We start from the raw sequence: 12310 nt of genomic DNA on the forward strand, positions 1-12310 counted from the left end.
TACTTTCTGTTTGCCTGAGCTTTTTCCAAAAGAAACAGAATATTTCTCATTCTGTCCCCCAATAGTGTCAAGGCTGAGATATGTAATCCAGGATTGTATAAAAATGGGGTGTTGAGTACTAACTGAACAGAAGAAGGAGACTTAGTCTTTCTTAAATGTTTTTTCTAGACAGCAAACCTAATTTCACCAATATGACCAATTTTTCTGTCATTAGATTTAAATATTAGCATGTGTTTCTTAAATTGCCCAGAAGACAGCATTGATATAGAGTATAGTATCAGCTTCCTAAGGACAAGATCCCTCAAAATCAATGTTATTATATTTTTAAAATACCTATTCTACCTGCATCCTCATATACTTATATACCTTTCTCTCCAGTTAATGGTTTACAGAAAGACATTCTGGAGATTTTCTAATTTTTAGAGAGCATTGCCTTTGCTGGTAGTGTACATCTAATGTGGAAATGAATAGATGCATAGCCGATTTCTAAATGAATTAAAAACATCAAAATTAAACAGAATTTGAATGAGTTTCTTACTCTGAGAATTTCACAGTAAGTTTTATATGAGTCATCAGAGCAATATATCAATGTCTGTGTTGATCATGTCTAAATTAGATATAGATCTGTATTTTAGAGTAGTCAGTGCGTTTGAAAAGACCCAGATAATTATATGTGATGTATTTTTTCATTCATTGTCAAATATTCACAGATTTCTGTGTCAGGCTCTATTCTAGTGCTTGGAGTGCATCCATAAATAGAACAAAAAACCCTGCCAAAGAGTTAGTGTGAAAGATAAACAATGAATAACAAAGTAAAGTATAAACTATATTGTAAAGTGAATAGCACCATGGAAATTCATGAAAGTACTACAGAATAAGGTGGATAAGTTACATCTAGGTGGAGGATAGGTGTTGACATTGAAATTTAAAATAAGATGATCAGCATAGGCCTCTTTGAAAAAGTGATACTTGAACAGAAATATTAAGGAAGTAAAGTACTAATATCACAGATATCTGAGACAATTTTGCTCCAGCTGGAGATAATAACCAAGTGCAAGACCCTGATCATGAAAGTGTCTAATTTTACTAAGAGTATCAAAATGGCTAATTTGGCTGGGCAGAGTGAGTAAGAGAGAAAGACTTAAGAGAGGATAAGATAAAAGAGGAGGCCAGGTCATCCAGAATCTAGTAAGTCATTAAAGTGCTTTGAATTTTATTCTGAGGAAAAATTGGGAGTGATTGGAATATTTTGAACAAAATAATTATATTATCTGGCTTATGTTTAAAAATAATTATGGATACTTTAATAAAAATATAAGTATGAGAATAATAGAATCAGAAAATCCAGTTAAGAGGTTATAAATATTTCAGATGACAGCTGAAAATAGCTCAGATCAGAATAATAGTGGAAAAAATTATGAGAAACAACTTGATTCTAGATATATTGTGAAGAATGATCCAAAAAGATCCTGCAATGAATTAGATGTGAAATATTTGAAAAGGAGAAAACTCAAGGATGACTTGTAGATTTTTGTTTTAACAGCTATGCTATCAAATTAGATGAGTATTATATTCACTCTGGGTAGGACAGAGTTATTTGCGGATAACCAGTGTTCCTCTCATGAGTAATTAGAAAAAACAAAAATTGGAAATACTAAAATTCTGAAATCAGGGTAGAACCTCTTATAGATGAATATGACTTGAAGCTTTTTGATACCTGGTGGTGCAATGACACTTGCCAATTTTGGCCATGGATTTCAGGTTGAAATTGCAAGTTTGGTCCCAGGCACAAAGCTGCTCCTGAATGATGGGCGAAAGGCAATAGTTTTGATGTTTACACAGAGCTAAAGTGATAAAAGTAGAGATCTACCTATATATGGCCTCAAACTCTTGGCTGAAACCCCTCTAAACACTATTGTTTAATTTTGAATTTGCCAAAATCACAAAACTAAAATCTAATATAAAAACCTTAAGTACAGCTTGCTTTTCTGCAGTTTCTTAATGCTATAAAAAGATGCATCAGGCTATCAGTTTAATACCCTAGAGAAGCTATGTTTTAATTATAAGGTAATAGCAAAAGTATAGCCAAAATTATAAATCAGCTCAGTTTCTTATGAGATTTAGGTATAATTCTTCCACACTATCTGTATGGTAATGGGAAGAATGAAGCCTCTCTGGTAAAAGTCAGCATCATCTGAAAACTCTGCAGTTTAATAATAATTTAAAAAATTATTAGACATACCACTGGGCAGAATCATATGTCCTAAAATCAAAATTTAAAAACAAAAAGCCAGAATATAGAAACAGACCAATAGGTGATCCAGATATCAAAGTTTATAGATAGAGACATTTAAAAAACTATGGTCAATATGTTCAGTTAGAGAAAAAGGTTGTCCTGGCTGGATAGTGCAGTTGGTAAGAGCATTATCCTGAAGTGCAAAGGTTATGGGTTTGATCCCCATTCAGGGCACATACAGGAACAGATTAATGTTTCTCTCTCTCGCTAAAATCAAGAAATAAAAAAAAAATTTAAAGAGAAGAAAAGATTAATAAAATAGATAAAGGGGATTTTAACAGAAAGTTGGAATTTATAAAGAATAAATTGGAAATTATTTATGGAAAACTATAATATCCAAAATTAATAATTCAATGGATTTAACAAATAGAAGACAAGATTAAAGTACTTAAAAATTGTGAAGTAGAAAATAGCAAAACTGAGTTGTAGACAGACAAAAATTACAGAAAAAAGTAAGAAAAAGAAAAGACAATAAAATAAAATTTCATACATAATTCTGCATAAGACAATCAGAAAGAGAAGGGAGCAAAAACAATAATTAAGTAGCTAAAGATCAACTTTTAAAAAACTGATGAAAGTTATCAATTCAAAGATTTAAGAAGTTGGTAAACACAAACTGGAATTTTACAAAGAAAACAATACTAATTCTAAAGTTTATATAGAAATATAAATGTTCCAACAATAGCTAAGGCAATTTAAAGAAAAACAGTACCTCTGGAGAATTTATAATGAAATCAAATTCAATATCAGATATCAAGACCCATTTAAAACTTTTAAAGCTTTAGGTATTAATAGTTACAGAGATAAGTAAATAGACTACTGGGACATAACAACCCCAAAATAAAGAGAGAGAAAGACATGAGAAGGAAGGGGTAGTTTAGAAAGGTATCAAGATTAATTGATTGACTGACTTTTAACTCTCAGTATACACAAAATAAATTCTAGATGGATTGTAGATATAAAAATAAATATGGATATAAATAAAGATTTTAGATAAGAACATGAGAGAATATATATGTGATCTTAGAGGTTATAGACATTACTTAAACAGAACACAGAATAGTGCCAACCACAAAGATAAAAGAGAATGATGTGGAATATATTAAAATTAAGAATTCTCTTTATCAAACGACAATCATATAAAAGGAAACCACAGAGTAGGAGAAAATATTTGCATTCATAAAACTGACAAATGACTCAAATCCATAATTATAAAATCCTGTAAAAAAACCTGTAAATAGTAGTCAAAAACCTCAAAAAAATAGGACAGTAGATGATGTCAGAGGAATAGTGACATGAGAGATAACTTTGGTCTCTCCCCTTGAAATTTCAACATATTGAGCAGCTGTAACACAATGAAGCAAACTCATCCAAGCTCACAGGCTTGCCTGAAAGATCCATGCACTGAATGGACTAAAAGTGTGAAGGGTTAAGAAGATTGGTCAAAAGATAAGATGCACTCATAGTGGGATCTGGACAAGGGAGAGGTATGGACTGTATGGGTTTTTGTCCGGTGGGGCTATGGAGAGAAGAGAAGCCTGGAGTGACTGTTTTTTCTCCTGGGGTTCAGGAGAGGAGGAAAGCTCAGACTGTCTGGGTTTTCTCTACTGGGGCTACACAGAGGGGAAAAGCCTAGAGTGACTGTATCTCCTTCTGCTAGGAAGAGCAGTGAGATTGAGAGCAGAGGGGGAGATATTAAACCAAAGAGCTGGCAGAACAAGGGATCATGGCTAGTTTTTGTGAAGTCTTCAGGCAACCTGCACTCAGTGAAGAGTCAAAGGAAACCAAAGAGTGGTCCCCCCACTTCCCAGATTCTACCTCCATTGCCTCAGTTGGTACAGAGAGAAGTAGAGACGAACCCCACATCTAACTTTCTAGAGCCACTCTCAGCCCTGAAGAACAGCGGTGCCACATGTCTGGCCCCTGATCTATTGATACATAGGGAGGAGCACCCAAAGGCCTGAGATAGCCATTGCTAAAACTGAAAATCCCTCACAACATGCCCCACCCACCAATGCAACTATGGTCAAGGCTACATCATTGTGACAGCAACACCTCAGTGGAAGTCAGCACAGAAATTTTATACAGCTAAGACTTGTAATAAAGTTCCACCCCATTGAAGAAAAAAAAATCAAAACTTATTTTTTTCCTTAGAGTTTTATTTAATTTTTATATTTTTAATTCTTATTTCTTGTGGGTTTTTTTTGTAGTTTATTTCTTGGTTTTTGCAATTTTTTGTTGTTTTTTCTTTTTAGTTGTCATTCTTAAATGTTTTATATTTTCTACAGTAATTTTAACTTTTATTTTTTATTATTTAATTTGTTTTCTGTTAGAGTTTTTAACAATACCACTCTCAAATACCATCAAAGAAGGAGAAATCAAATATGATGAGTACACAAGACAGAAATTCCATTTAGAAGTAAAATATAGAATCTTCAGAAAGGTAGCTCAATCACATAGTAACCTTGGAGTTAAACAATAGATAATATCAAATTGAAGTTCTGAAAATACTCATTGAGATGCAAGAAAACACTGATAGGCAATATTTAAAAATTAAATTTAACAGGGTGACATTGATCAATAAAAGTACATAGGTTTCAGGTAAATGTTTCTATATCATTTGAACTGTCAGTTATGAAGTCAAATAATTTTTTGTCAACGTATATTTGGCTCTCTTTACTCCCTTTCCCCATCCTCTCCCCCACACTGCCCCACCCCCAGTAAACCAGTTCATTTTATCTAATCTATGAGTCTCAGTTTTTTTTTGTTTTTTTTTTTGTTTTGTTTTTTTCATTTTTCTGAAGCTGGAAACAGGGAGAGACAGTCAGACAGACTCCCGCATGCGCCCGACTGAGATCCACCCGGCACGCCCACCAGGGGCGATGCTCTGCCCATTTTGGGCGTCGCCATGTTGTGACCAGAGCCACTCTAGCACCTGAGGCAGAGGCCACAGAGCCATCCCCAGCGCCTGGGCCATCTTTGCTCCAATGGAGCCTTGGCTACAGGAGGGGAAGAGAGAGACAGAGAGGAAAGCGCGGCGGAGGGGTGAAGAAGCAAATGGGCGCTTCTCCTGTGTGCCCTGGCCGGGAATCGAACCCAGGTCCTCCGCTCGCTAGGGAGTCTCAGTTTTATATCCCACCTATGTGTAAAATCATACCATTCTTAGCTTTTTGTGATTTACTTATTTCACTTAGTATAATGTTTTTAAGGTCCATCAATGCTACTGTAAAATGGAATATGTCAGCATTTCTTATGGCTGAGTAGTATTCCATTGTATATATGTACAACATCATTTCTATCCAATCCTCTATCAAGGGATACTTTGGTTATTTCCATGCCTAGGCCACTGTGAGCAATACTGTGATGAACATGAGAGTGCATGTTTCTTTACGTACTGATGCTTTAGAGCAGGGGTCCCCAAACTACGGCCCGCGGGCCACATGCGGCCCCCTGAGGCCATTTATCCGGCCACCACCACACTTCCGGAAGGGGCACCTCTTTCACTGGTGGTCAGTGAGAGGAGCACATTGACCATCTCATTAGCCAAAAGCAGGCCCATAGTTCCCATTGAAATACTGGTCAGTTTGTTGATTTAAATTTACTTGTTCTTTATTGTAAATATTGTATTTGTTCCCGTTTTGTTTTTTTACTTTAAAATAAGATATGTGCAGTGTGCATAGGGATTTGTTCATAGTTTTTTTTTATAGTGCGGCCCTCCAACGGTCTGAGGGACAGTGAACTGGCCCCCTGTGTAAAAAGTTTGGGGACCCCTGCTTTAGGGTTTTGTGGTAGATACCCCGTTAGAGGGATTGCTGAGTCATACGGTAGTTCTCTTCTTAATATTTTGAGGAACCACCATACTTTTTTCCATAATTGTTGTACTAATTTTCATTCCTACCAGCAGTGAATAAGGGTTCCTTTTTCTCCACAGATTCTCCAACACATGTTATTACCTGTATTGTTGATAATAGCCAATCTAAAAATTGTGAGGTAGTATCTCATTGTATTTTTATTTGCATTTCTTGAATAACTACTGAAGATGAGCATCTTTTCATATATCTGTGACCATTTGTATATCTTATTCAGAGAGGTGTCTGTTCACGTGCTCTCCCTATTTTTATAATTGAATTTTCTTGTTTGTTACTGTATTTTGTGAATTTATTATATATTTTGGATATTAATACATTATTGGAGCTGTTTTTGCAAATATTATTTTCTGTTTAGTCGCCTGCCTGTTTGTTTTGTTGTTAGTTTCTTTAGCTGTGCAGACGCTTTTTATTTTGATATAGTCTCATTTATTATTTTTGCCTTTACTTTTTTTTGTCTTTGAGGTCAAATTCATAAATTTTTCTCTAAGGCCAAAGTTCATGATTTTATTATTGGATAGGCATTTGTGTAAGCTCAAAAAAGAAATTAATAAACAAAATGAGTGCTTTACCAAGGAGATTAAAATTTTGAAAACAGAGATGAAGAACTGAATACATGCATTGAAAATTGAGGTAGCAAGTTTAGCTAATAAAACAAGCCAGATAGAGGAGTAAGTAAGTGACATCAAAGACAGGCAACTAGAAATGCTACAGAGAGTAGAAGAGAGAGACTCACAAATTTCAGAAACTGAGAGAGCTCTATAAGAACTGACTGACTCCATTAGAAAGAGAAATATAAAAATAATGGTTTTATGAGAAGAGGAAAAGATGGAGAAGGAAATAGAGAGCCTATTCAAATAAATAATTGATGAGAACTTCCTAAGCCTATGGAAAGAAATAGTGCCTTGAATTCAAGAAACAAACTGAACACCGAGTTACTGCAACCCAAACAGACCTACTTCAAGACACATCATAATAAAATTGTCAAAAATCAATGACAAGAAAATAATTCTCAAGGCAGCTAGAGAAAAAAAGAACATAACATGTATAGGAAGGCCCATTATGTTATCAACAGTCTTCTCAGAAAAAACTCCACAAAGCAGAAGAGAGTGAAACCAAATATCCAAAGTAGAGAAAGGGAAGAATTATCATCCAAGAATACCATATCCATCAAAGTTATCCTTCAAATATGAAGGAGAAATAAAAACTTTTGCATACATACAAAAGCTGAGGAAATTTACCACCAGAAAACCACACTGCAGGAAATATTCAGGGGGGTTATTGGACCATATACAAAGAACAAAACAAACCAAAACTACAAATAAAAGATACAACAATGTCACAATAAAAGAAAGGATAATCTGTGATAACATAATATAAAATGGGTGAGAATAAAAATATACAGTAGCAAAGAAGGAAGGAGTGCAGAAATAATCATAAGACAAAGGAATCTTGTACATATCAATATTTTTTTCTCTTAGTAACCTAATGGTAACCACCCATAAAAAAAAGCCACAACTGAAACACATAACTTAAAAAAAAGAAACTAGGGAAAGAAGAATGGAATACCACCAAACATAAACAACTGAGAAAACCACACAAAAAAAAAAGAAACAAGACACAGTGTTCCCCCAAAATAAAACATAAAATGGCAATAAGAAATCTTCAAGCATCAATAATTACACTAAATATAAATAAACCCATCAATATAAATTTAACTCACTAAATATAAATTTAACTCATCAATAAAGAGGCACAAAGGTAGTACAGTGGATTAAGTGTCGACCTGGAATGCTGAGGTTGCTGGTTCAAAATGCTGGGCTTGCCTGGTCAAGGCACATATGATAGTTGATGCTTTCTCCTGTTCCCCCATGATTCTCTATCTCTCTCTCTTCTCTAAAATGAATAAATAAATTTAAATAAAGAGGCACAGTGTAACAGATTCCATTAAAAAGCAAGACTCAATCATATAATGCTTTCAAGAGACACATCTAAGGTGAAAAGACAAAAGTAAACTCAAAGTGAAAGGCTGAAAAACAATTCTCTGAGCAAATAATACCCCTAAAAAATGAAGGTGTAGCCATATTAATATCTGACAATGCTGACTTCAAGATAACAAAGTTAACAATAGCAAAGATGGGCATTTCAAAATAATAAAGGGGACATTGTATTAAGAAAATATAACACATTTTAATATATATGCACCAAATTAGATAGCACCAAAATATAAAAGACTTCTACTAACTGATCTAAAAATAGAAACAGACAAAAATACAATCACACTTGGAGAATTCAAAACACCATTGACATTTTTAGATATATCATCCAAACAGAAAATCAATTAAAAAAATCAGCCTTAAATGACATACTAGACAAAATGGAAATAACACACATTTACAGAACATTTTATCCCAAATCATCCGATTATGCATTCTTTTCCAGTGTGCATGGAATATTCTCCAGTATAGACCATATGTTGGGTCACAAAACTAACCTCAACAAATTCAAGAACATTGAAATTATACCAAATATATTTTCTGACCAAAAGGGTTTGATATTAGAACTCAACTGCAGAAATAAAGCAAAGAATCCACAAAAATGTGGAATTTGAACAACATACTTAAAAAAATGACAAGATCTAAGAGGTAATAAAAAGCAGAGTTCAAAAAGTATATATAGGCAAACAAATGATAAAACGACCTATCAAAATTTCTGGGTTGCTGCAAAAGCAGTAATAAGAAGGTAGTTTATATTATGATAGGCTTATATCAAAGAGCAAGAGAGAGTCTCAATAAACAACCTAATGTCACATTTTAAAGAAGTAGAAAAAGAAAAACAAAGGCAACCCAAAGTCAACAGAATTAAGGCAGTAGTAAAAATTTGAGCTGCACTAAATGAAATAAGAAAAAATATATAGAAAAATTAATACAACAAAGAGCTGGTTCTTTGAAAAGAGCAATAAAATTGTCAAAACCCTGGTTAGATTCTCTAAGGAAAAAGGATAAAAGACTCATATAAACAAAATCCAAATTGAAGGAAGAGAAATTACTACAGACATTGTAGATATACAAAGGATCAAACTAGAATACTATGAAAAATTATATGCCACCAAATTCAACAGCCTATAAGAAATGGATAAATTCCTAGGTCTATATAATCTTCCTAGACTGAGTCACGAAGAAGTGGAAAACCTACATGGACCCATACACAGGGAGGAAATAGAAACAACTATTAAAAATCTTCCCCAAAATAAAAGCCCAGTACCACATGGCTAAGCTAGTGAATCCTACCAAACATTCAAAGAATATTTGCTACCTATCCTTCTCAAAATCTTCACCAAAATAGAAATAGCAATACTTCCTGTGGGAAAAATAGATATGGTTAGGTGTACTTGTTGGTTTCAGGGCTTTAAGCACTTTGCATGATTAGTGTGTGTGCACATGGCAGAAAGCCATGTTTGTATCTCTATGAAAACTTATAGGTGCTTTCCTTCAATGGCAATTCTTCTATATTGCTCTCCTACCACCACAAGGTGTGGTACTCTGTCTCAGCTGCCACTGTGATGTGAAATTTTCCTTGTCATTTGCCCTCCACTATGAAAAGCAGTTTTTCTTTGCTTGTTCCCTCACCAGCATGTGGTTCCTTGTGGCTACCCTGTTAGGAACCCTGGACTGGGTGTTTTTTACAGCCCAGTAAGCAGAAACTGAAAGCTCTGTGTGAGAAGCCACCCAAATTTGAGAACTCCAGTGTGAGCTTGAGACTGAGTGCCAATAGTAGCAGAAGCTATAACAGTTGATGGAGAAGGAATTGCAGATTTGAGAACTTCAGTTTACCCTAGAAGCTGAATACTGGCTCTGGCAGTTGTTAGAAAGACAGCTATGGGTCCTAGAACTTCAGGTGAAGTATCAGGCCAAGAGCCAGCAGTCACAAGAGCTGAAGCAGTTGCTGAAAAATGAGGAGGAGGTTTAGACTGAAACCACTACTAGCAGACTCAGAGCCCAGCCCTTGGTCACCCGGACAGTAAAAACCAGTATCAAAAATTAAGTTAGGGGCAGGTACTACCCCTTCCACAAATAGTTGAGCATTCTGTGATATGGCCCTATACCCACACAAACCTGATGGTATCAGGGGAGAAAATCAGGCAGAAACCTGAGTCTTTAGCAGCTTGGTTGCTGCAGTTGTAGGACATAGGGATGGATGGTATTGTACTCTCCAGAAGAGAGATGGAGAAATTAACCACCATTACCATACACTCCTCCTTGAGGCAGCATCTTTAGAACTGCCATGACAATCCTGGAAACTATACCTATTAGAATGGGTGATGGCTGCCATTTATACAGTCTAGCAGAATGCCAGAAACTTGCCAGGGGCAGTAAGTCAGTGGCAGTTGTATACTGAGCTACAGCAGGTCCTCTGGGAACTAGGTACAAAGAATTCTGCTTTCAACTTGAGGTCCCATGGGCCAGAAAATGTATTTATGCCAAGGATGAGGGACCTTATTCTCTATAGCACCCCATCAACCCTTTTTTTGGGTCACTAGTGGCTGTCTTGAGCCCCTATGTTGGGAAGCCCATCAACACTGTTTCACAGATGGTGGCAGATTTGGGGAAGGTGAAGACAGCATGGAGCCTGACCAGGTGGTGACACAGTGGATAGAGCATCGGACTGGGTTGTGGAGGACCCAGGTTCAAGGTCCCAAGGTTGCCAGCTTGAGCGCGGATTCATCTGGTTTGAGCAAAGCTCACCAGCTTGAGCCCAAGTTCGCTGGCTTGAGCAAAGGGTCACTTGGTCTGCTGAAGGCCCATGGTCAAGTCACATATGAGAGAGCAATCAATGAACAACTAAGGTGTTGTAACAAAAACCTAATGATTGATGCTTCTCATTTCTCTTCATTTCTGTCTGTCTGTCCCTATGTATCCCTCTCTCTGACTCTCTCTCTGTCTCTGTATATATAAAAAAATAGTCAGCATAGAACCATAAGGCGGTGTGGACTGCTGCCCATGTTAGCCCTACACCCAACTAACAAGACAAACAGGCCTGTGTAGGTTACCTAAACACAGATGTGGGTAGATTTTATTGTGGCCAGGACAGATAAAGAGAAATTAGATGGTAGGTCTAATAAAATCCTTTTTTAGAACTTTGGCAGCAGCTTAAGCCAGAACAGAGATTCCATCCACTGAGAAAATGGGGGAAGCAGGTGGCCCCAGCAGCTGCCAAAGAAATGGCTGGCATTTGGATTGCATGGTTGCAAGATTACTTATTAAAGACAGTTGAGGGAGAAAATGGAAAATGATACCCAAGACCCATTGTTCCACTTTGAATAGGGGAAGAGCCAAGGGACCTGTTTAACAAGGATGGGCAGATGTCCCATGGGAAACTGGCAATCCACTGGTCCCCTTCTAATGTGCAGCAGGTGTTGGCTTTAGAAGATAATAGGTGCTTTTGCAGCAGTTAAAAGAACTGTCAAGGTGGCACAAGCCTTGAATAGTTTTGACTGCCGCCAGGCCCTGTGAGCCTGCTGAGGGGCTTGGATGGGGTTTGTGGCAATGGATAGAGCACCTATGAAAGGACGTAAGGTCCATTGTCAAAAAGCTGTATGACTAGTTGCTTGTAACAAACCTTCATCTTTGGTAATTTGCACAGACAGCTGGGCTCTTCATTGTAGACTAAAAATTAAGCAGTGTAATGAACTCTTGAAATAGGGACTGTGACAAGAGGAGGGCACCAGCTCCCTTGCTAGACAAACACACCACTTGTGGACAATACTTATAAGAGACTGTGATGGGAGGACTGTGGCACCTGTGGAGGCCCTCCTGCACTGTAGAGCTGCTCCCATCCAATTGCAGAGAGGCATCAAAGATACTTTCTTCAATGCACATGGCCCTGGACTGTACAGGTTCCCCCAACTATGATGGGTGGCCTTGTTGGCACCATGGGGTAGGGGGCTAGAGTTGAACCTCCAGTTAACACTCTGGGCAACTACCACCTGGCTGTCTAAGAGAAAAGTGTATTATCCCTTGAGTGTTCAGAGAAACAGCATTATGAATAACACCTTTTTAATTTCGCAAAGGCCTATAATGAGTTCTCCCTTTTTATTACACAGAACCAGACGACCCTGATGTATAGGCCAATAAGATTTGGTATGCCT

General features: G+C 36.6%; 1 protein-coding gene across 3 annotated transcripts in view; it reads left to right on the forward strand.

Moving 5' to 3' along the window:
- The window catches only part of GABRA3 (gamma-aminobutyric acid type A receptor subunit alpha3), a 449120-nt gene that overhangs the window by 334869 nt on the left and 101941 nt on the right, over positions 1–12310 (forward strand). The gene's annotated exons all lie outside the window — the stretch shown is intronic.

This window comes from Saccopteryx leptura, chromosome X (assembly GCF_036850995.1).
Source record: "Saccopteryx leptura isolate mSacLep1 chromosome X, mSacLep1_pri_phased_curated, whole genome shotgun sequence".
Taxonomy (NCBI): domain Eukaryota; kingdom Metazoa; phylum Chordata; class Mammalia; order Chiroptera; family Emballonuridae; genus Saccopteryx; species Saccopteryx leptura.